The following is a 24,198-nucleotide window of genomic DNA, read 5'->3' on the forward strand; positions in this document are numbered from 1 at the left end:
GTTGCGGAGGACAGGCTCCGGACGCGCGGGCTCAGCGGCCATGGCTCACGGGCCCAGCCGCTCCGCGGCATGTGGGATCCTCCCAGACCGGGGCGCGAACCCAGTTCCCCTGCATCGGCAGGCGGACGCGCAACCGCTGCGCCACCAGGGAAGCCCCAACTGGGTCTTTGATGTAAACTGTCTCCTTTATTAATCCTCATATTTCATACTTTCTATATCTTCTCAAATCCCTATGCCATCATTTCACTACCAGCCTTACATGTAAAAGTTGATCAAATCTTTCACTTAACAAATAAAGATAGTAGACATGAGAAGGAAAACTGTAGAACTTCAATCCATAGAATTTTACTATCTATTTCTTCCTCGTGTCATTTCCATGTATTTTCTATGGCTACTTTTATCTAGAATGTACTCATTATATCACTGCAATTCTTCCTTCAAAATTGAAGTTGGATACCATCTCCTTGGGGGTGTACTAACTTTGAAATTATTGTCCCAATTTTGAATTTCCATAAAATCGTGTTCTGATGGGTAACCCTATCAAAGAACTTGCTAATTGTGTGTGCATATGTATATATTTGCTTTTGATCCCCTATCCCTCACTAGTCTATATCCACCTTGAGGGCAGGAATTATAGTTTTCTTTCTCTGGAGCTTAGCACGGTATCTTCCATATACTAGACACTCAAGCAATATTTGTTGATTGAATGAATGAATGAATAAATTTTGCTTTGTGAAGATTCTTGATTCTCCCATATATTAGACAACATAAATGATCTGATGACTATTATTTATATATAATGTTCTGTTCCTTCTCTTCCTTCAGAGTATTCTCAAAATCCTTGCTACTTAAAATGTGGTCTTCACACCCTTAATGACATTATCTGGGAGCTTATTATAATTCCAGAACACCAGCCTCCACCCTATACTTATTGACTGAATTGCATTTTAATAAAAGTGACTCATACACACATTAAATATTGAAAAACATTGCTCCAAAATATGTTTAGTAATCGAAGTCACTTGGGAATACCTGTCAAACAGGAAGCTTATGAGAGAGTTGAATGAAAAGACAAAGCATTTGCTGACAGACCATTATACAACAGCAAATATTATTCTCCAATATCAGGTACTAGTCGTTAAATCATTTAGTCAATGAATATATTCCAGAACAAACCATGTGCTAGAAACAGTTCTAGACACTGTGTTAAGAACTGAAAATCAGAGTATGTAATAAAACAAAGTCTGGGAACTCACAACACAGTAGGCTATTCCTTTTCTTTAGAAAATCTCTTCAACTGTTTAGGACTGTTGTAGAGAAGTCATAGTTAAATTAACTGGATAAAGAGGCCCTTTTAATTTCAATATTAATTATTGAAGGTGGTGGGGGATGCAGGAAGAGAAAAGATATTTCTTCATAATACCAGTTGTGATAGTTAATTTTATGTATCAACTTGACTGGGCCACAGGATGCCTTAATATTCAGTTAAACATTACTCTGAGTATGTCTGTGAGGATGTTTCTGGATAATATTAACATTTTTGTCAGTAAACTGAGTAAAGCAGGTTGCCCTTCCTTATGTGGATGTGTCATATCTCATCTACTGGTGGCCTGAATAGAACAAAAAAGGATGGGTAAGGGATAATTTATTCTCTGCCCAAGTGTGTTTGAGCCAGGACATCGATCTTCTGCCTTCAGATTAAGACTCACTGTAATTTTATTATGTGCTCTCCTGGGTCTCCAGCTTGCCAAGTGCAGATAGTAGAACTTCTCAGCCTCCATAAGAACTGCATAAGCCAATTATATATATATATATATATATATATATATATATATATATATGGAATATATGGTTACATATATGAAATATGGATTCTGGTTTTTTGGAGAACCCAGATAATATACCAGGTAAGTATGGTTAGGTTGTTTTCACAGAGAATATTGGATGTAGGAGAATCAAAATTGGTCAGTTAAATCATTTGACAACCATCTGAATGAAATTAAAATATGAGGACTGCTTCTTTTGAGTTCTTTCACTTGTCATGCATCACCATAATAGAGAAATTCATGATGAGCTGGACAAAGAAGACTTTAGAATCAACCAACAATGTTGATGACATTTGTGCTGACACTTCAAATCTGTACTAATATTGTAGCCACTAATTTTAGATTAATATTTAAATTAATAAAAATTACTAAATAAAAAATTCAATTTCTCAGTCACACTAACCACATTTCAAATAATCTATAGCCATATATGACAAGTAGCTATCATACTGAACAGTAGTGATATAGAACATTTCCATCATTGTGGTAAATTCTGTTTGACAATATTGATCTAAAACATCAAAGGGACCATGAGTACCAACAGCTTTCTTTGAAAATATGGTTTGGCTTCAAATCTTAAGGATAAAAATAAGTCCCCCCAAATTTATCTTGGTATGTCTATATAGAGAAAGTAAAGTATCTTCAAATGATTTTGGCTACAAATGTAAAAAAATAAAAGCAAATCATGTAATTTAAATTAAACTGCTTTTTGGTGTCTCAGTTTTTCTGTACCAATCACCCACATATTGACACCATTTTTTTCACAATTTTATCGAAGGTGATGGGAGGAGTAAATTAGAATTATAAATATAATATTCACTTACATTACTTAAACTTATGTAAGTGCCATAAGTTTATCAATAATTCTTGATAGTTTTTCTAGAATTCTTTAAATAGGATAAATCATTTTTTAATAATGATAGTTCTTGTATTTTAATGAATGAAAACTTAATGCCAGTTCTGTCTCACCTCTTTTCTTGATCCACTAATACAAATATTAGAAAGTATCACCTTTGAGCTTCAAGGCTTATAAAGTAAATTATAGAATTTGGACACAGGAAATATAAAGGTCAAGTTGTGTTAATTAATTATAATTTGGGGAGGGAAGTTTAAGAGTTCTTTCTTAACTATAGCATATATTCTGCCCTAAATTTTGGAAGACATGAAAGAAAATCCTATGTGGACTCTTTAAACTCTATAATTTTTTTCTGAAGTGATATTTTCAACAAATTATGATGTTTTATTTAGAAATACTGCATGATGCTAAGCAGGGAAATGTTTTCTAACTGAAGAATCATTTCTTTATTTATGTATACAATGATGATCAGTCATTGGAACTTTATTTTTAAAAATGCAAGTCAATTCAATGGAACGTTATTTCTTCTGTTGCTTTAAGAACAGATATCAACAATCTCAAATTCCTTATGTTTCTGATGAAGAATGAACAATAATTGTTAATAATTTCTTAGCAGATTCTATACTCAAAGGCTCTTTTTCCATTGCAGTTTATCAGAATCCTCTTTGTAAATTTTAGACCACAAGCTTTCCACTTATCTATTATGCAAAGTACAGTTGTAATTCTTAGAGCCATTCATTATAGATTTATTACCACTGGCCTCTATTTGTCTAGACACTTAAATACCTATGCCTTCTTATGCTGCATTTCTCAAGAACTCATTACATTTCTTTTATTTGTTTGGCACATTGATCTCAGCTCTGGTCCTCACTTCCAGGTTCTGGCCTTTTAATACCCAATTTAGCTAGAGCAGAAAGAAGACTGACAACTTTCATTTAACTGTCAGGTCCTTCTGGGGTCCACTAGCTGCAATAAAATGAGTCTACATTGTATTTAACGAACCATGAAGATACTGAAACCAATTTAAAAAAAGTTTTCATGCCCTTAGAGCTAGAGACTGGTCTCATCTTCTATTAAGGCTGTTTAACAGCCCACAGCGACTGCCAGGCAAGGGGAAAAGGTGAAATGGCTATGTAACTGAGCTACTCACCTCCCATAATGAAGCACCTGTTCAAAAAATATAGATTGATCTCTCCTTCTGAGGAATTCACAAGACAGAGGTGAGCCAAGTAGTGAAATAAAGACTCAATTAAATAAAACCTGTTCTGAATGGAATAGAGGAAAGTAGGTTAGAAAGAAATAAGAAAATTAAGGGAAGTATTTCAGCAATTTAAATATTGTTCATTAGTGAGAATGAAAAGAAGTACACAGCTTACCTACTGTTACAGCAATTAGGTTCCACGCAATTTAGCAAGAATAATATTAAGCAGTAGATGAATCTTCTGTTTGTTTTGTATACACAATAAAATTCCTGCATCATTTCTACATAATATTGGAGTTTGACCTCTCTCCCAAGAATTATATTCTTCTCCCTGTGTTTGGACATAATGCCTATTAGTTTAAAGGAAAGAAAAAAAAAAACTTTAGTAAGAAAGCGGTTAGGATGGTTAGGCTTTATAAACACAGATATACTCATTTTCCCAGAAAGACTTTTAACATCTCAGATTCACTTCAGATTTTATGGTTGTGTCCAGTTCACCTTAAAGCTAAAGTAAAGAGTTCATTGATTTTCTTACACAAAAATATGAAAGAAAGAATTAATATATATTCAGTTTATATGTTTTAATAGATAAACCAGTAAATGATAACCAGTATAACCCTATGGTATCCACAGACCTAAAAAAAAAATTGCCACATTGGCCTACTTCAGTACATAAATTTCGCTACTTACAGGTTTGATTCTTGGGATTATGAAAGTAAGTTTCTGAACATCTGTTAAGATGTTGCTACTTTCAGAAGATAAAACTCATTAGATTGAAGCTTTTTTTTTTTAATTGGGGTATAGTTGCTTTACAATGTTGTGTTAGTTTCTGCTGTACAAAGAAATGAATCAGCTATATGTATACATATATCCCCTTCCTCTTGGACCTCCCTGTCACACATCCCCCATCCCACCCATCTAGGTCACCACAGAGCACGGAGCTGAGCTCCCTGTGCTATACAACAGGTTCCTACTAGCTATCTGTTTTACACATGGTAGTGTATATATGTCAATCTGAATCTCCCAATTCATCCCAACCCCTTCCCCCCACCCCCGTGTCCACATGTCCATTCTCTACGTCTGTGTCTCTATTCCTGCCCTCCGAATAGGTTCATCTGTATCACATAAGGGTATTTTGCAGAAATAGATTTCAGACAATTATGGTAGATCTTATGTAGAAAACAGAGGTAGGCTATAGAGGGAAGACGAAAGCAGGGCCAACAATGACATGGCAACTGGAAGCTGAATGGACTTCTGCTCATAATTGACCCCTTAGCTGGGTATCATGATACATGGCACAATCTACACAAGCTAGAACCTAAGGGGTGACCCCAGATGAAGGGATTCATTTAGAACCTGAAGTGCTTCAAAATAGGTGAAACCTGAGTAGAAGTGCTGCAAATGGGGCCATGAGTTTGTCAGGCCTTACCAACAACAGGAAATTGATATTGAAAATTATCTTCCTCAGTAAAAGGTGGAAGGATAAATGAGAGAACTAATTTGGTAAATAAGAAGCTATCAAAGGTTGATTTTATTTCTTTGCTTTTTTGTTTGAGTCTATGTCACAATTTTGCCCTGGGCTCACCCTATGGATGTGTGTTCCCTTCCTGTGGAGTTTTCACTAGGGAGATTTATTTAGGAGAGCTTTAAAGCACATTAGCTCCTTCAAAATGATAGTATGCAGAGGATGCAGAGCATATAAATACTAACAATAGCTTGTTATTAGGTTGAGTAAATGCATTTTAATCAAACCAAACTTTTCATTTTTCTCTTTATGAAAGTATCTTTGAAGCATCTGCACTTAGCTTGCCAAAACAAATGCAAAACATCTATTTTACTTATAAGGAAACATCAATGTTTGTGGCTACATACATCTCTCTATTTGTATTATAACTTTACATTAAGGGAACTTTCCTTGGAGGATGAGAATTGACTACAGCTTTAAAAAAAATGAAAGGCATTTTGTAGATTTGTATGGCATATGCCTGACCTTTTAAATATGTATCCAGAGATTTTGTGGGTTATGTTGCTTATGACATGTCTGTCATAAAAGTTAAGCCTGACTGGTACCTTAATGAAGAGATTTGACCCAAAATTCATATGCCCATCTAAAAATGCAGTGTATTTAAAATATCCCTTTAGCTCTTGGTTTGAATAATAATAAATGTTTGTTTTATTGGCCTCTAGCTGTATAAATATAGTCAATGTTATCTGCCCTTTAAAATTCTTAACAAGAAAACCGTTCACCTAATTTATACTGAAGCATTGTACAATGGACTTAGTATATAATCAACTTCTAGTTCCACAATAAAGAGATACTATGTATTCATAAGAAGTTATTATTAATCATCAGCTTCTTATAATGGCTCTGCTTATGTCTTTCTAACAGCTTCACTCTGTCAATGAAGTTATTGTGGACTGAGCTAAGAATTTCATTAAGTGCCTGTTTTTTAGAAGGAACACTTTTGTGAAGAACATGCAGACATATGCACGTAGGCAATATATAATTGCCTTATTATTTCATTGCCATAATTCTATTTCAGAGCTGGTTTTAGATATCCATCTTTAAAATTAACCACATTAGAGAAAGCTTGAGATTCACTCCCTTTTAAAGTGCATCAAAATATCATATAAAATAGAAAAGGCTTATCAGAACACTAATTCTGCTTTAATTTGAGTCTCAGTCTTTACCCTTTCAGTTGTATCCAAGCAGCTAAATTGAAAGGAAAGTTCTGAATGCCAACCAATGCATTTTTACCCGATGAATTAAAAGAGCCAATGGAGATAAGATTTTAAAAGAAAAATTAAGTCTTGTGTATTTTAATGGAGTAAATTTGGACAAGCACAAATAATTTCATTCCATTAATTTAAGTCATATCATTTGGTAAATATGGAAAGGCCACTCTGAAATAACTTCATATATATGTACTAGGGACCAACTCTGTATTCAATATCCTGCTACATACTGTATGAAGGATGGTAAAAGATATTATCTAGACTGTTCCTCAAAAAATATGGACACAAAACTGATTTTAAATTATAAGTGACTAGGTAACATACAAGTAAGTTTCTATTTAATTCTTAAATTTAGAAATAAATCCATTATTATGAGAGTTTGAAGAAAGAAAAGATCACTAGGTCTGGAGTTATTAGGAATGGTAGATATATGGGGTAGATGGCCATTGATTAGTTAAAATATTTGGATGAACAGAAAGAAAAGGCCTGGCCAAAATCAGAGATTCAGAAGTGCTGTGAGGAGATTGGCCAAGTCTGCAAGCAGTTAAGCAGTTACAGGCTTTTACTAGGAAATTATGAGAAATGTGACACAAATGGGAAGGAGAGCCCTCACCCTACCAAAAAGAAAAAAAAGAAAAAATTATTGAGAGAGAGATAGAAATGAAGAAAAAGAATTAAAGACTAAATTCTCTACTCATTTATTCATAGCCTAATTAAAAAATTAAACTTTTAAATAATTAGAATGAAAGACACTAGTAAGAAAATACATAAGTTCTCTTTAAGTTCTCTTTTACTTCTAACAGTACATTATTTGGGTTATTTTTCTATCTTTCCAATGACTTATCACTGTTTCTGTATTTCTTCTCTAATAAACTGTGTAGTTTTTTTCAAAACTTAATTTTTAATACTGGTGGGTTTTTATATTTGTACTTACATTTTCTTTCTGAGACAATCCAATGATTGACATTCCTTAAATATCCATTTCTACTCTTTTTTATAAGAATGTCTAATTTTTTTTTTTTTTTTATGATTCTCTAATTTGCAACTTCACTTCAAGCACTGATCTAAATTCCTCTTCAGTGGGTGTTTTTGATTGAGTAGAATGCTTCCATTTAAATAGGCTATCACTGTCTCTAATTCATCAGGTATAAAATGAAAATTATTATATTTCCACAACCCTAATCAATAGCTCAACTTCTTTATTTTTGTCAAATCTTTGACATTTTATTTTTCTTTCCTATTGTATTTATTGAATCATATTTTCCTATACATTGTGTCATCAATGGATTTAGTATACTCATCCTTGTCTAGGCTTGCCCAACACTAGTCCTATACCAACAACCATGACCACTCACAATATCATATATAATAACGGAAATATTACACTTCCTTAAAATGTTCTAAACAAATTTCTTATCAAAAAGGACAATATGGAAACAAAAGAGCAACACTTTGTAAAGTTAATTGTATCATGTCAATTTGATTACAAATTGCAATGAAGTGAACAGATTTGACGAAGTCAAAGCCCATTAGTTATATTCATATAGACTGCCAATTAGAGACACTCCTAAACTTTCAACACAATTGAATGAAACTAATTTCTTTTACACTTTGGAAAATATTTTGGTACCCTTTCAAATTTTGGTATCAACACATTTGACATACAATTCTCAAAGATAGCTAAATAATGGATCAATCATAGTCAATATTACAGAATATTTCAAGATATGGAAACATTACATCATGATCAAAGACTCTCTCATTAGTGCGCTTACAGAAAATCAATTTTCCAATTTTTACTGCACTGTTTTGTGGACATTCCTACACACTTGGCAATGTGCTGTCAAAGAAACTGAGGTGTGATAGTCATCCAAATTTGGCTTACCTCATCTTCATTCCCTCATGCATGTAGCAATTGCAAATGACCATTTGTAAACACTAATTCTTGGATTTTTATTTTATTTTACATAAAAGTAGTTGGTTCTTGTAGTATGTCCAAAATTCTCAATGTTTTCCAATCCAAATTAGGGTTCTTGCTTAGAGAAAATTGTTATGTATTGACAGCTTTTACGAAAGCAGGAGGAGTTTTTTAGAAATCAATGTAAAAGGAAAACAAAGCAAAACAAAATTATAATTTTTATCCTTCCCTGTTGTGCTTTTTGTCAATAAGTCTATCTAAATGGCACCTTTATAGAAAGAACTTTACTGTTTGTGACTGTGTAAACACTCTGGAGATTAAGAATTATCAATCAACTTTGAAAGTGAAAGTGGAAATTTATCTTAAATTTGCTGTAAATCAAGCACTACAGAAACTCAATATGGTGCAAGCCATTGAAAGTTCTCAAACTCAAGACAAAAGTGTGGCATATTATCCATTTTTCTCACAGGGTCAAAAGTGTAGTAACACGATTCCTTTGTTTTCCCCAAGAGAAAAAGTTAAAGTGGAAGGTGAACACTGAAAAGTATTAGTAATATGAAAGATTGGTCCAAGAGCAGGGAAAAGATTTGATAGTAAAGAGTTGAACTGAAACCACCAATGAACAGTTCAACAGAGTTATATGGTTTGATTCTCATGGTCATTCAAATCTTTCTCATGTTTTCATACATATTGGAAACAAATATGTACCTAACCTCAGTCCCTATTTTCTATTACCTTGGATATGTTCTCTCTTAGGAAAATTACTGTACTTAATTCACAAATTAATATCCATTATTTAGCCTTTAAAGCTTAATGTATTTGGACAATGTATACTACTTTACAATGTAAGACACTCTATGAGATAAATAAGTTCTTCTTATTACACAAACCAACAAAGCAGTGATGAGTGAGTTTGAGCCCCAAAGAAATCTGCAAACCTCTTTGCCAGATGTGCACAGTGAATAAATCATATTATATTTTCATCAAAGGACTGGGAAATCCTTAGCAATGAATAGATGCTTGGCAGTTTATACTGCTCATTAGGAAACAATGGTCAATGCCCCAGCTGGAAGAGTAGCCAGTTGAACAATATAACTTACTACAAGGTGTGAATAAAGCATCTTTCAAATAAAACAAACCATGCACGTCCTTTTTAGCTAGAGGCATAGCTCTCCAATCAATAAAACAAGGCTCTAAGCATTAAACTAAGATTTAGCAAACATTTTTATTCTAAAGTAATTTAAAATTAAAAATATGAAATAGAAAATCAAGGCTATAAGAAAGTGATTAGAGAGTGTAGTATTTCTGTTAATGGATTCTTATTTCAACATTTTACATATTTATAAACAGGTAAGGTATTGTGAAATTATTTCAAACATGTAACAGGAAACTCTGGAAAAGTATTCATTATTTATTTCTAAATAAAAGAGACTAGAGTAATACTCTACAGATGAATAAAGTTAGATTAATTTTTAGATAATTTTTTGACATATCCCAGAGACTCACTCCCATATTGCCCTTGTTGAACATGCTTTGTTTGCACATAATTAACTGCCTTCAAAGTAAAAGATTAACAAAAATGCAAAGAACTCCTTAGTCAAAACACATTGATTTATTAATCTCTATGACCCCTCCCATGCTTACCTTTGTACAAGCATTACTATAATCAGTATCACATACTACTTTGTATTCTATTTTGTTCATTTTCCAATTACATACATCTTCTTGTACTATGCCCTTATAGATATTTAACATTTTAAAATAATTATATTATCCCTAAAATATACTAATAGTTACTAGCAGTCCAGGCAGTTATCTTTAAATCTTTCTTGTCTCTTACCCATGACACATGAATCTATCATAAAGTTTTTCTATTTTACTTCCTACATAGCTCTCTCAGATGTACCTTGTCCTGTTCATCCCACTCCCCATTGTCCTTCATTTAGGCTCACCATCATCTCTCACTGAGAGTTCCCTATCTGTTTTTGTTTATTTGTTTTCAGTTTCAGTCAAATCCCCTCAAATCCATCCCTTGCTCAGTGACTAGAGGGACTGCCTATTTCATAACATATAAAAGTCCACAGACTGTAAACCATAATGTTATTATGAAGAACCAAGAGAGTGAAAAACATGCTGCCAATTAAATAACAATACAATATGTTCTAATCAGCAAGAATGTTTATACCTACTATGATATTTTAAACTTATTTATACATATATTTTTATCATGCTGCATTCTTGTGTAGAAAAATATGTGCAAAAACAGTTGGTTACAGAATTCCTAAATCATCTTCACATTTACAATCCAACTCTTCTGAGTCAAATTTCAGTTCATAGCTTTTGAATTGGTGCTTTTCCATTCAGTATTTTTGCCTGTGCTATCCAGTACAGTGCTAAAATCTTAAAATCTTAGTTGAATTTTTTATGTGTCTATATTAAAACGTGTGGGAAGGTACATCATTTTTGAAAATTCTTCTAGGGGAAAACTAAGCAAATGTTGTCAAAAAACCCTGCTTCTCTAAATCCAGTGAGTGAACCTGGCAATTAGATTATTTTCTTGAGATAGTTCTTGCCAATCCCATTTCCTGGACTAGATTTGCCATTTCACTCCCATTTGCCCAGGCCACTGTTGGGACTTTTATTGCAGATGATTATAAATCTCTGGTTTCTGTAATACAGTTGGGGAAATATAATAGCTTTTCTTCATACAAAGCATGACTAGTTCCAAGAACCAGTAAACAAACTTTTATAATTTAACACTTTTATAAGTATGAGACTAGTTCTTTTGTGTATCATAGGCCTACAAAAAGTCTCCATAAACAGTATCACCCTGTTTTGTAAAATTTCATATCTCTCTTTTGAGAAGGCAAATACCATGTGCTCAATATTAATGGAAATTATAAGTCAACACATAAGTTACTTTGGTTAAAATGAATTATTTTAAAGAGTTTTTGTATCCCCCATATTCTAAAAGTTAAGAATAGTATCATATTAGATTAATGATATGTTTAAGCCTTATTATGCATTACAGTCAAATTTTCTTCCTTCCTTCTCTCCTTTATTAATTTCATTGGTAAATTAAAATAGTAGCAATTATTTTAATCTGTATCTTTTCATGTCAAACATATGCTTTGTGGGGCTTCCCTGGTGGCGCAGTGGTTGCGCGTCCGCCTGCCGATGCAGGGGAACCGGGTTCGCGCCCCGGTGTGGGAGGATCCCACATGCCGCGGAGCGGCTGGGCCCGTGAGCCATGGCCGCTGAGCCTGCTCGTCCGGAGCCTGTGCTCCGCAACGGGAGAGGCTGCAGCAGAGGGAGGCCTGCATACCACAAAAAAACAAACAAACAAACAAAAAAACAAAAAAAAAAAACACATATGCTTTGTAAGTGAAATAAACAGAGTAAGAGTTACCTGGTAAATTAATATTAAATTTAACTTCCATAGTTAAACAAATACAGCATTCACACCAATAATGATGAAACTAGCATAGTTTCTACCTAGATTGTTCATATTTAAAATGCTGACTTTGATATACAATAGCATGTACTTAATTACCTTTAAAGACAAAGTTCTTTTTAACAGCCGATGTGGTTAAAATTAATAAAAATGTTTGTAAATATCATTAGTTGGGAATTCTCAAGACAGAGAAGTTAAGAATAGTATCATAGTCAATCAAATATTAAATGTAAACCTAAGACTGCAATTTATTATTGAATGAAAATATGAAAATTGTTTTCACAACAAATGATTCGCCAGTTCTTTTCTTGGCCTAACTCAGAAAGAGATAAGAATTATTTAAACAATTTGAGTAGGTGTTTGGCATTTTAATACCTGGAGAAGGTTTACCTGACATAAATATACAAAATAAGTTAAATGGAAAGGAATCTGGAATCACAAAGGTAAATAAAGATATCCATGATATAATTAATGTTGAAAATAATGAGGGGCTACAAACTAGAGTCTAGCAAGCAAAATTATATATTATATATCATATAATAACTGATATATAAACATTGGTAACTGGAAGATATGAATATAAATTCAAGTAAAGATATTTGACTATAAAGTAACATTAGAAGCTTAATGTTTGATTTTGGTTGTTTGTGTAAACTGTAAAATTAGAGAAGTTGGAATTAGTTCTGTTTAGGAAAAGGATTGCTTCTATTATCTATTTATTCAACATTTATCTTTTAATAGTGTAACATTTATAATTTTATTTCACAAATGTTTATGTACTAAGTACTAGAAATTAAAAAATGAATAAGATACCTAAGTAGAAATTTTTAACAGGCAAGACAAGGGTTCTAGAAATAAAGATTTGAAGGTGGGGATCTGAAAATAGGAAGAAAGCTAGGCTAGCCAAATGATAAAGATAAAAGGAAAGCCAAGAGAAAATGCTGAAATACAGAAGATGACAGTAAACATAGAAATAAAAACCCCTGCTTTTGGCAAAGTATAGGCTCTACAACGTAATAATAGTGTAACCACTCTGAGTCTGAATAAATACATAAAATGGATCAGATAATAATGAAGTTGTTTGGAGACTCAAACTAGGTATTCCACTAAAGTGTTAAGCATAGTGTCCAGAAAGTAAATTCTCAGAAATTATTAGGTTATTTTTACAGAGGCTTATTTCAGGAAAGTAGTTATGAAAAAGTCAAGTCTGATTTTCTTACATATTAGATTATTTTTAAACATCTTAAAATACTCAAAAATTGTACTTATTACTAGTAACATTGCCAATGATTCAGATGTTTTATACGAAACTTATACAGGCATAAAAGTCTTTGATAATGTGTCATAAGACTGGTGTAATATGCAGAATAGATTAGAATGGTTTAATACACAGAATTGAACTCTTAGTGACTCATAGTATTAAACCAGATAGTTGTTATAGTTTTACCATCTCAGAATAATAATAAAATTGGAGAAATATAAATCAAAATCAGCAAATCAAAAATTCATCTTGATATATTTCTGTAGGATTTTATTAGTATTAAGATCTTGGCTCTGTAGCCAAAGTAAATTGCTTTGATAGTTTGGGTTTTCCATTCTGACTCAAGGGTATTAATAGTCAAACTATAGGTAATAAATGTTTGCACATATTCTTCCCAATTTAGAACTTATATAAAAAACATTAGTTTACAATTCCACCTCCACAACTCCACCTACAATGACTCAATAGCCTAGGTATGCTCATTATTTCCCCACCATTAGGACATAATTCTCTGTAGATCTTAGAAATTCTGTTTTCTCTCCCACAACTTCTCTGTCAAATTTTATTTTCAAAATACTTAAAAAGAAACCCAACTGAGCTATATTAATGACTTAAACTGTTAGGTGGTATTAAGATTTAAGATTTGTTCTGAAGTTCCTCCATTTCCTATTACTTGAAAAAAACACCTATCAATCATTCTTTTTATTGTTTCCATTTAAAAAGAAAAAAAAAGAGAAAAAAGGAAGTAACCACCCTATATTTAAACTAGCTTAAATTATAAGTTATTTGACAGATGCCAACAAGTTAAAATTTAAGGATGGTATTCAGCCTTCTTCACTTTTGTGTTTTGCCATTTATTAATGATAGTCATGACATATCCAATGAGTATGCCCTTTCTTAACACAAAAGACAAACTTCATCCAGAATAATCAGAAACTGGATCATGATACAGCTTGATATAAACTCCATATTTTCACATTGCATTCTTCTTTGTCCTTTATTGTATTCTACCTTGTATTCCAGTTTTCCTACTTATTTATTTCTTGATATTAAGTAATTAAATAATTAAAATGCTTTTCAGCTTTGTTTACCCCTGGAACTTACCAGAATATCTTTGCATAGTCAATGTCTGGTGAGTATTTGTTGAATGAAGTAAGTAGTATGCTCATAACTCATGCAGGCTGACAGTTAACACACTAATCTGTGTTTTCCTTGAAGGTAGGAACTACACATTTCTGTATCCCTGGCATTTCACAGACTAGTTGCAAGATAGAGTGGTACAAATATATTTTTTGGCCATTATAAAAACTGCTTTGATGGGAATAAAATACAGGATCTTTTGAAAGTAGTCATGGAAGTTAAAGTTCAATAGGTACATTGGATAAAATTTTAAGAAGTTTTCAGATGCTACATAATAAAAGGGTATAAGTTTAAAATTGTAGATATTGACTAATATTCCAGTTATGCCACTTAATGGATACGTCAGGATAAAAATCACTTCACCTCTATGAGTCTTACTTTTCTCCATTAAAATGAGAAAGAAAATAACATTTTGCTACCTGTTGCAGGTTATAATTCCAGAAGTTTTCTAATCAGGCCATACCTGAGCCTTCAGCAGGTTCATTCTATCAAGCCAACTACTTTGGGGTAACTGGGTATGTGGTAAGACTAGTGAATACTCTTGACATGAGTATCTTTACCTACTGCCTTTCTCATAAAGTTTGTTCTTTAATCAGATACGATGTATGTAAGATAAAATAGTAACACGTAAGGAATTATCTAAATCTATGAAAATTGGTGTTGATAGAAGTGTTTTGGGCTATTCTTATAAAGTACAAAGTGCTGCTCAGCCATGATGAAAGCATTGAAAATAATCAACATTTCCAGGTAGATGCCTGCCTGGATTCCTAGAGAATAATCCAATATTGGGGACTCAGTCTCTGAGATTAATTTTTTTGAGGGGGAGTCTATATTGTCAAAGACATACACAATCTCTACCATGGCCAATTTGTTCATGGACTCATTAGGTGAAAAATATGACTTGGGGAAAAGCATACACTTATCCAAATGATGGATCAAGTTGTCTACTAGATTACTGATAGCTTACACCAATGTAAACTTTTTCCTAGTAGGAATTTAGCAAGGACATGTATGTCTCCACACTATGTCCATTCTAAAAAGTCCGTCCATATTCTTATTCTCCAGATCTCCTTGGAGAGTATTCCTACCTTGTTTTTTGTTTTGTTTTGTTTTGTTTCAAGTCTGTCAGGGACTTGGATAGCCAATTCATTAGCCACTCTTCCATAAATCATTGTAGATGCATATTTTAGGTCATCTCTCCTATAGGAAGTGAAACATCAGAAAGTTTTTACTTCACCCCTATTTTCAAGAGCTTTCACTGAGTACAACTGTAAGCAGTGGAAGTCTACTTCCAGCCAGTAACAGTATATCTTGGAGATCTAAAAGAAAACCAGACTCAAACTTTTTGTACTCTATTAACTGGTCATGGGAAACACCCCATGAGGTCCTATCTGTTGTTTAGGGAGAGGCAGTGAAGCAGTAGAAGCAGGTACCATGGGAGTCTGAGCCATCTGTTTATACAGTATATTTGTGACTTGCTGGACATACATGGCCAAGTCTAATATATACCATTTTCATTTTACAATGGAATGTTACCGTGCACATCCAATTTTATGGTTCAGTGAATCAGATCACACAATTCATGATGTGCAATACAAGTTGCATAGTTGTGGTATTCCGTGAACAGGTGTTTAATCTACAAACTCGCAGTAACAAAGTAGAGCTATATTTCAAATGGAGAATAATTATTTGTAGATAAATGCATAGTTTTATTCCAAAACTTTAGAGGTCTACATTGTTATACTTTTATGATGGTTTTCCAGAAGTTCCACACTACTGCTCCATCTACCAAATACTTCAATACCATTGGGTCTACTAGGTCATAAAGCCCAAGTAGCTGGACAATTTGAACCAGTGTAGAACTGAAGCAGAGTCTTTTCTTGTTTGGAGATCAATTCAGTGCTGAGCCTTTCATGTAAACCAGTAAATGAATCAGAGCAGCATTCCCAAATGTGGTACATGTTATCTTCAAAATATGAGACACATGAAGTCTGCTTTTTCATTTGTGTCAGGGGTGCAAGGTACAGCAATGTATTTCACACCTTAAAGTAGATTGTCTTAGCAACAGATAACTGGACAAGTTGAAACTTCACCTATGGGGTAGACTCCTAAGGCATGTGGAGTTATTTCTATTTCCTGTTCACTAGATCCTATTAGTAAAATATTAGCAATGTAATGACAAGCATGATGTTGAGATATCATGGAGCTCAACATCTCTCCAGCCTACATTATGACAGAGATGGGGGGGGCGGTCTTTGACATAGCCTAAGGCAAGACTTTTTTCCCTACCATTATTTCTGATTATCTATTATAATAAGGATGAGAAGAAGAACATTTTTTCTGGGTCAGTAACTAGATAATGGATACTAGGGGCCATGTTTATTTGCTCCTATAAAGATACCACATCAAGAATTGCAGCTTTGGGCTTCCCTGGTGGTGCAGTGGTTGGGAGTCCGCCTGCCGATGCAGGGGACGCGGGTTCGTGCCCCAGTCGGGGAGGATCCCGCGTGCCGCGGAGCGACTGGGCCCGTGAGCCATGGCTACTGAGCTTGCGCGTCCCGAGCCTGTGCTCTGCAACGGGAGAGGCCACAGCAGTGAGAGGCCCGCATACCACAAAAAAAAAAAAAAAAAAAAAGAATTGCAGCTTTGATTGGCATCACCATCTGATTGCATTTTAGATAATCTATAGTTATTCCCCATGACATACTGGGCTTACTCATGGGTCAAATATGGAGAGAAAATAAGAATAGGACAGGAATCACAACTGCATCTTTAATTCTTTAATTTTGGTACTTATCTCTGTAATTTCCCCCAGGGATACAGTATTGAAATCTTAGAAGTGGGTAAGTGTGGCAGGGTTATTTCAGAGCCCTATACTAGGCTCTTCCTACATCCTCACACTAGTAGGGTAACTCATGTGGTTTTTTGGTCAGTTATTGCCAATCTACCTGCTGGGGCTTTGAAAAATCCATAGGATTGGTCTGTGATCCCACTAAACTTACTGAAAGGCTGACCTGAATGACAATTCCATTGATCTCCTGACACCAGAAGTCCCAAGATGACCTGTGGAACACACAATGGTTTTTCAGTTCTCTAGAGATTAAGATCAATATATTTTATATCCTGGAAATTCTGAGTACTACTTTTCCCAGTGTAAAGTCACACTGTTAAATGACCACAGATCTTTCTGGAGAAGGTCAGAGAGACAATTCACAGGGTTTACTTGTGGCCAAGATAGGCAGGAATGTGTTCTGATGTTACTGAATTTTATATATAAAGATGTATGCATCTTATGTTAAACACTTATGAGAAAGAATATAATGGACATCAATTTACCGCAAATCTTTTTGACCTTTCTTCCCAGAATGGTAAAATCTCATTTTCCCAAAGTAGAATCTATCAAACTACATTGTCTGGTACCCTAGCAGCTAGGATGCATTTGAGTAACTTGGGTTTTGGCAATCATATGCTAATGTTCATGACAATGACTCAGAGCTGTTTTATGGGAAAAGAGGCACACAATGAGCCATCTATTTTTTAGGTAGACTTTATTTTTCAGACAAGTTTTAGGTTCATTTCAAAATTAAGCATAAGCTACATTAGTTGCAACTAATGATCCTCCCTTGACACATAATTATCACTCAGAGCCCACAGTCTACATTAGGGTTCACTCATGGTGTGTTACATCCTATAGGCTTAGACAAATGTAGAATGAAATACATGCACAATTATAGTATCATACAGAATAGTTTTGCAGCTCTAAAAATCCTCTGTGCTCTGCCTGCTCATTCATCCCTTCTGACACCCTGATCTTTTTTTACCATCTCCATAGTTTTGTCTTTTCCAGAATGTTATATAATTTGAATCATACAGATTGTAGTCTTTTCAAATTGGCCTCTTTCACTTAGTAATATGAGGTGTTATTGTAATTTCAAATCCCACTTCCTCATTGCTGGTATAAAGGATATGAACTATTGTATATTAACATTATATCCTAAAAACTTGCTATAATCACTTATTAGTCCCAGGAGTCTTTATATAAGTCCTTTCAGATTTTCTACATAGATAATCATGTGGTACATGAAGAAAGACTGCTTTATTTCTTTCTTCCCAAACTCTATACCTCTAATTTCTTTTTCTTGTCTTGTTGCATTAGCTAGTATTTTCACTTCTCTGTTGAAAAGAGGGGTGAGAGGGGCTAAAAGTTACCCTAGGAAGCTCCGCCTGGAGTTTGTCTCTTTAGCCCTCCCATGATTCAGTGACATCTATATATCCCTAAATAATGCTTTTTCAGCTTAAATTTGAGTGGATTCTATTGACTGTAAGTAAGGACACTAAATAATAAAGCAACTGTTTTTTCATAACTGCATATTCATTTGTTTTAGGCCTGAAAGTGACACAGCAGTGATTCTGCTGGACATATGATCTGAAACAATGTTAGGTTGTATTAATATTTGCAAATCATATTTGAATTGGTAATTGGACTTTTGTGACACACTTTAGGAGGACATTAATAAATAGATGCATTATCTATATAATAAATATCAGGTACAACTCAAGATATGGTTTTTCAAGAAAAGTTGGGAAGCTTAAAATATTTAACCTAAGTAGAACTAGTATGGATTTGAACATTGTTTTCAAATACTTAAGGAACTAACATGCAGAATAAATATAACTTAAATCTTGTACTTTGATAGAGAAAGAAGGATCAGTAAGGAATTCAGTAATTTAAGAGCCAGTCAAGAATAGATACAATTTCTTTCTATTTCTTACTCTATCTAATCATAGTGTTTCATGTAGTACTTCAATATAATAGACCTGGAATAATATCCAAATTGAATTAATGAGGGGGTATATTTTGAATTTAATATAATAGTTGGATCTTTAAATAATTTTAGCAGCTATTTGAGACAAACTACTCTTCCCAGAGAGCTCTTCCTGTCCATGTATATGTTCAAGCAGAAGCATAATAATTACTTACTCTACAGAGTAGATGCCTACACTTGGTAAGACGTGTATTAGATGATGTAAAAGCACCTAGAGACTAGACAACTAACTCCTTGACTCCATACTCAAGTACTATTGGGAATTCATGGGATGATTTTTGGGAGATCTTATAGTGAAAAAACGACACATGTCTCATATCCCTGTTATCTTGTTCATATTATAGACTATGACTCTCTATGGTTATCCATCCTAACCTGTTTCAATCTTCCTATTGATGTATATGTTCTATAGTCTCACACAACATCACATGATCCTCCAAATTTGTCACTAAATTCTCTGCATTGCCTTGACTAAAATGAAACAAAAATTTTCTATGAAAGCAGCAATGTCTTTTTCTTTTTTAATTAAATTTTTTTTTCTTTTTTTTTTTGGCTGTGTTGGGTCTTAGCTGTGGCATGTGGGCTCTTAGTTGTGGTGCGTGGGCTTCTCTCTAGTTGTGGCACACAGGCTTCTCTCTAGTTGTGGCACATGGGCTCCAGAGCGTGCAGGCTCAGTAGTTGTGACATGCAGGCTGTCTATTGTGGCACGTGGGCTCAGTAGTTGTGGTGCATGGGCTTAGTTGCCCTGCAGCATATGGGATCTTAATTCCCCAACCAAGTATTGAACCCACGTCCCCTGCATTGGAAGGTGGATTCATAACCACAGGACCATCAGGGGAGTCCCAGCAGCAATGTCTTTAATGTATAAAACCACCAGCTCAGTTTCCCAAATGAGAATTCTGGAAGATCTTTGATTCCTTCGTAACAATTACCCACACATTAGTTACCAAGTCTTACCTATTTTTCTGTTTTCCTTTGTTAATACCGCACTGTCTTGATTACTGTATCTCTATAATAAATCTTGAAGTTGGGTAGTGTTAGCCCTCCAACCTTGTTTTCTCCTTCAATATTGTATTGACTCTTCTGGGTCTTTTGCCTCTTATATAAACTTCAAAATCAGTTTGTCTATAGTTCCAAAATAATTTGCTGGAATTTTAATTAGGGATTAAAATTTTAATTAGAATTGCATGGAATTTATAGATCAAGTTGGGAAGAACTGACATCTTAACAATATTGAATCTTCCTATCCATGAACATGGGATATCTCTTCATTTATTTAGTTCTTCTTAGATTCCTTTCATCAGAGTTTTGGAGTTTCCCTCATATAGATCTTATGCATATTTGGTTAGATTTACACCTAAGTACATTGGTTTCTGATACTAGTGTAAATGGTATTAAATTGTTGTTTATTATAATTTTCACCAGTTGTGACTGTCTCCATGGAGCTCCTTATGCCACCATTCCAAAGTGCACCTCTCAACATTTGACTTTTGAGAGGTAAATCAACCTTACATTCTTTGGATAAATGTATTAATGATTGTGATGTTTTATCCTTTCCTAAAACTTATTTGGAATTCACTTTGCAAAACTTATATTTAGAATTTTTGCATCTATGCTCATCTGGGGATATTGATCTATAGTTATTTTTCTTGTAATGGCTTTATAGGATTATTAGGGTGATTATGGCTGCTTATGCTTCAGAAGGGTCCCCACCTTTTAAAATTTTTGCCGGAGTTGGTATAGAATTGATATTATTTCTTTCCTAAATTCATGAAGGTAATTCATGAAGCAATTTGAAAGTGATTTTTTTCTTTGCAGAAAGTTTTAAACTACATTTTCAATCTGTTTAAGAGATATATAAATATTCAGGTTATCTATTTCTTCTTGAGTAACCTTTGTGTGGGTTGTATCTTTCATGAGTTTATTCATTTTATTTATATTGACAAATTTATAGGAATAAAGTTGTTCATAATATTATCTTGTATTCATTTAATATCTGTAGAATATATAACCATTTCACCTCTCTCATTCCTGATATTAGTAACTTGTTTCTTCTCCCTTTTATTTTTTCTTGCCAGTTAAGCCAGAGGTTTATCAACTTCATTGATCTTTTTAACAAATGAGCTTTTGGTTTCATATTTTTCTGTTTTTCTCCATTTCTGTTTAATTTATTTCAGTCTGATCTTTATTATTTCTTCCTTTTACTTACCTTAGGATTGCTTACTTTTTCTAGTTTTAATTTTTCTTTTAAAGATGAAACTGATGTCATTAATTTGATATATTTTCCCTCTAAAGTAGGTATATAATGACATAAAATTTCCCCTATGCACTGCCTTAGCTGTATCACATATTTTATATGTCATGTTTTCATTTTCACTATATTTAAAACATTTTTCTGATTTATCTTTTAATTTTCTTCTTTGACCTTTGGTTATTCAAAAGTGTGTTATTTAGTTTCTAAATATTTGGAGATATTTTAGAGATATTTCCATTATTGATTTCTAGTTTTCATCTCTGAAAATTTTTGGTTCTTTTATATCTTCCACATATCTACTCAACTTTCTGAACATATAAAATGTAGTTATAATAACTGTTTTAATGTACTTGTCAACTACTTATAATGTCGGTATTAGTTCAATAGCAATTTAAATAGTTTGACTTTCTCCACATTAGGAGTAGTATTTTCCTGTTTGGCAATTTTTTATTGAATTAATACATCTTATTTTTAAAATATTTTACTTTTTTATTAAAATATAGTTGATTTCAATATTATATTAGTTTCAAGTGTACATCATGATTCAAAATTTTTATAGATTATACTCTATTTAGAGTTATTATAAAGCATTGACTATATTCCCTGTGCTTTACAATATTTCCTTGTAGCTTATTTCTTTTCTACATAGTAGTTTGTACCTCTTAATCCCCTACCCCTATCTTGCCCCTCCCCTCTGCCCTCTCTCCACTGGTAACTACTGGTTTGTTTTCTATATCTATATCTATCTATATCTGTTTCTCTTTTGTTATATTCATTCATTTTATTTTTTTAGATTCCACATATAAGTGACAACATACCATATTTTTCTTTCTCAGTCTTACTTAATTCACTGAGCATAATAACCTAGGTCCATCCATGTTGTTGCAATTGGCAAAATTTCTCTTCTTATTTATGGCTGAGTAATATTCCACTCTATATATGTATATGTGTGTGTATATATATATATATATATATATATATATATATATATCACGTCACATCTTCTTTATCCATTAATCTGTTGAAGAACACTTAGGTTGTTTCAATATCTTCGTTATCATAAATAATGCTGCTATGAACGTTGGGGTGTATGTATATTTTTGAATTAGTGTTTTCATTTTCTTTGGATAAACACATAGGAGTGGAATTGCTGGATCACATGGTAGTAGTATTTTTAGCTTTTTGAGAAACTTCCATACTGTTTTCCATAGTGGCTAAACCAATTTACATTCCCACCAACAGTGTGCTAGGTTTCCCTTCTCTCCACATCCTTGCCAAAATGTATTTTTAGTCTTTTTGATGATAGCCATTCTGAAAGGTTTTCATTGACTTGCATTTCTTTAATGATTGCTGGTGTTGAGCATCTTTACATGTGCCTGTTGGCCATCTGCATGTCTTTTTGCAAAGATGTCTATTCAAGTTTTCTGCTCATATTTTAATTGAGTTGTTTGTGGCTTTGATGTTGAATTGTATGAGATGTTTCTGTATTTTGGGTATTAATCCCTTATGGGTCATATCATTTGCAAATATTTTCTCCCATTCAGTAGGTTGTCTTTTCATTTTGTTAATGGTTTCCTTTGCTGTGCAAAAGCTTTTAAATTTAATTAGGTCCCATTTGTTTATTTTTGCTTTTGGTTCCTTTGCCTTAGGAGACAGATCCTCAAAAATATTGCCACGATTTATGTCAAAGAGTGTTCTATATTTTCTCCTAGAATTTTTATGATTTACGGTCTTATATTTAGATCTTTAATCCATTTTGAGTTTATTTTTGCATATGGTGTGGGAAAATGTTCTAATTTCATTCTTTTACATGTCACTGCCCAGTTTTCCTGGCACTATTTATTGAAGAGACTGTCTTTTCTCCACTGTATATTCTTGCCTCCTTTATCATAGACGAATTAAACATAAGTGTTTGGGTTTATTTCCGGGCTCTCTATTCTGTTCCATTGATCTATGTGTTTGTTTTTGTGCCAGTATCACACTGTTTCGATTACTGTAGCTTTGTAGTATAGACTGAAGTCAGAGAGCGTGACAACTCCAGCTTTGTTCTTTTTCTCAAGTTTGCTTTGGCTATTTGGGACCTTTTGTGATTCCATATAAATTTTAGAATTGTTTGTTTTAGTTATGTGGAAAATATCCTGGGTATTTTGATAGGGATTGTATTAAAACTGTAGATTGCTTTGGGGAGTATGGACATTTTAACAATATTAATTCTTCCAATCCATGAACATGGGATACATTTCCATTTCTTTGTATCATCTTCAATTTCTTTCATCATTGTTTTATAGTTTTTACATTATATGCCTTTCTTATCCCTGGTTAAGTTTACTCCTAGGTAGTTTATTTAGTGATTTTTTTTTTGATGTGATTTTAAATGAGATTGTTTTCTTGCTTTCTCTTTCTAACAGTTCATTATTAGTGTATAGAAAAGCAACATATTTATGTATATTAATATTTATTCTGCAACTTTACTGAATTCATTTATTAGTTCTAATAGCTTTTTGATGGAGATTTTAGGGTTTTCTAGTACTATGGGATAAAATATATTTTAAATTGTACTTTTTATAAGTATTCTTGAAATCTTTTTATGTAACTTGGTTAAGATTCTTTTAAAGGGTTTCATTCTTCTGGAGTTTGTCTTTTAGGATTTTGCTAGGAAATAGAATATTGCTCAATCTAGACCAAATTATTCCCTGATACTTAGGCAAGATCCATTCATATACTCT

The 24,198-nt window shown here is 33.3% G+C and overlaps 2 long non-coding RNA genes across 3 annotated transcripts in view; both read right to left on the reverse strand.

Moving 5' to 3' along the window:
• Positions 1-3,936, reverse strand: part of LOC114486020 (uncharacterized) — a 74,651-nt gene extending 70,715 nt beyond the window's left edge. For both annotated transcript variants that reach the window (XR_003679266.1, XR_003679265.1), the window contains exon 1: positions 3,833-3,936. This is a non-coding gene — a long non-coding RNA (uncharacterized lncRNA). The remainder of the gene's footprint in view (positions 1-3,832) is intronic.
• A 221-nt stretch (positions 3,937-4,157) lies between these two features.
• Positions 4,158-24,198, reverse strand: part of LOC114486021 (uncharacterized) — a 133,607-nt gene continuing 113,566 nt past the window's right edge. Inside the window, exon 6 of the long non-coding RNA XR_008616990.1 lies at positions 4,158-4,214. This is a non-coding gene — a long non-coding RNA (uncharacterized lncRNA). The remainder of the gene's footprint in view (positions 4,215-24,198) is intronic.

Source organism: Physeter macrocephalus, chromosome 4 (genome assembly GCF_002837175.3).
Source record: "Physeter macrocephalus isolate SW-GA chromosome 4, ASM283717v5, whole genome shotgun sequence".
Lineage (NCBI taxonomy): Eukaryota > Metazoa > Chordata > Mammalia > Artiodactyla > Physeteridae > Physeter > Physeter macrocephalus.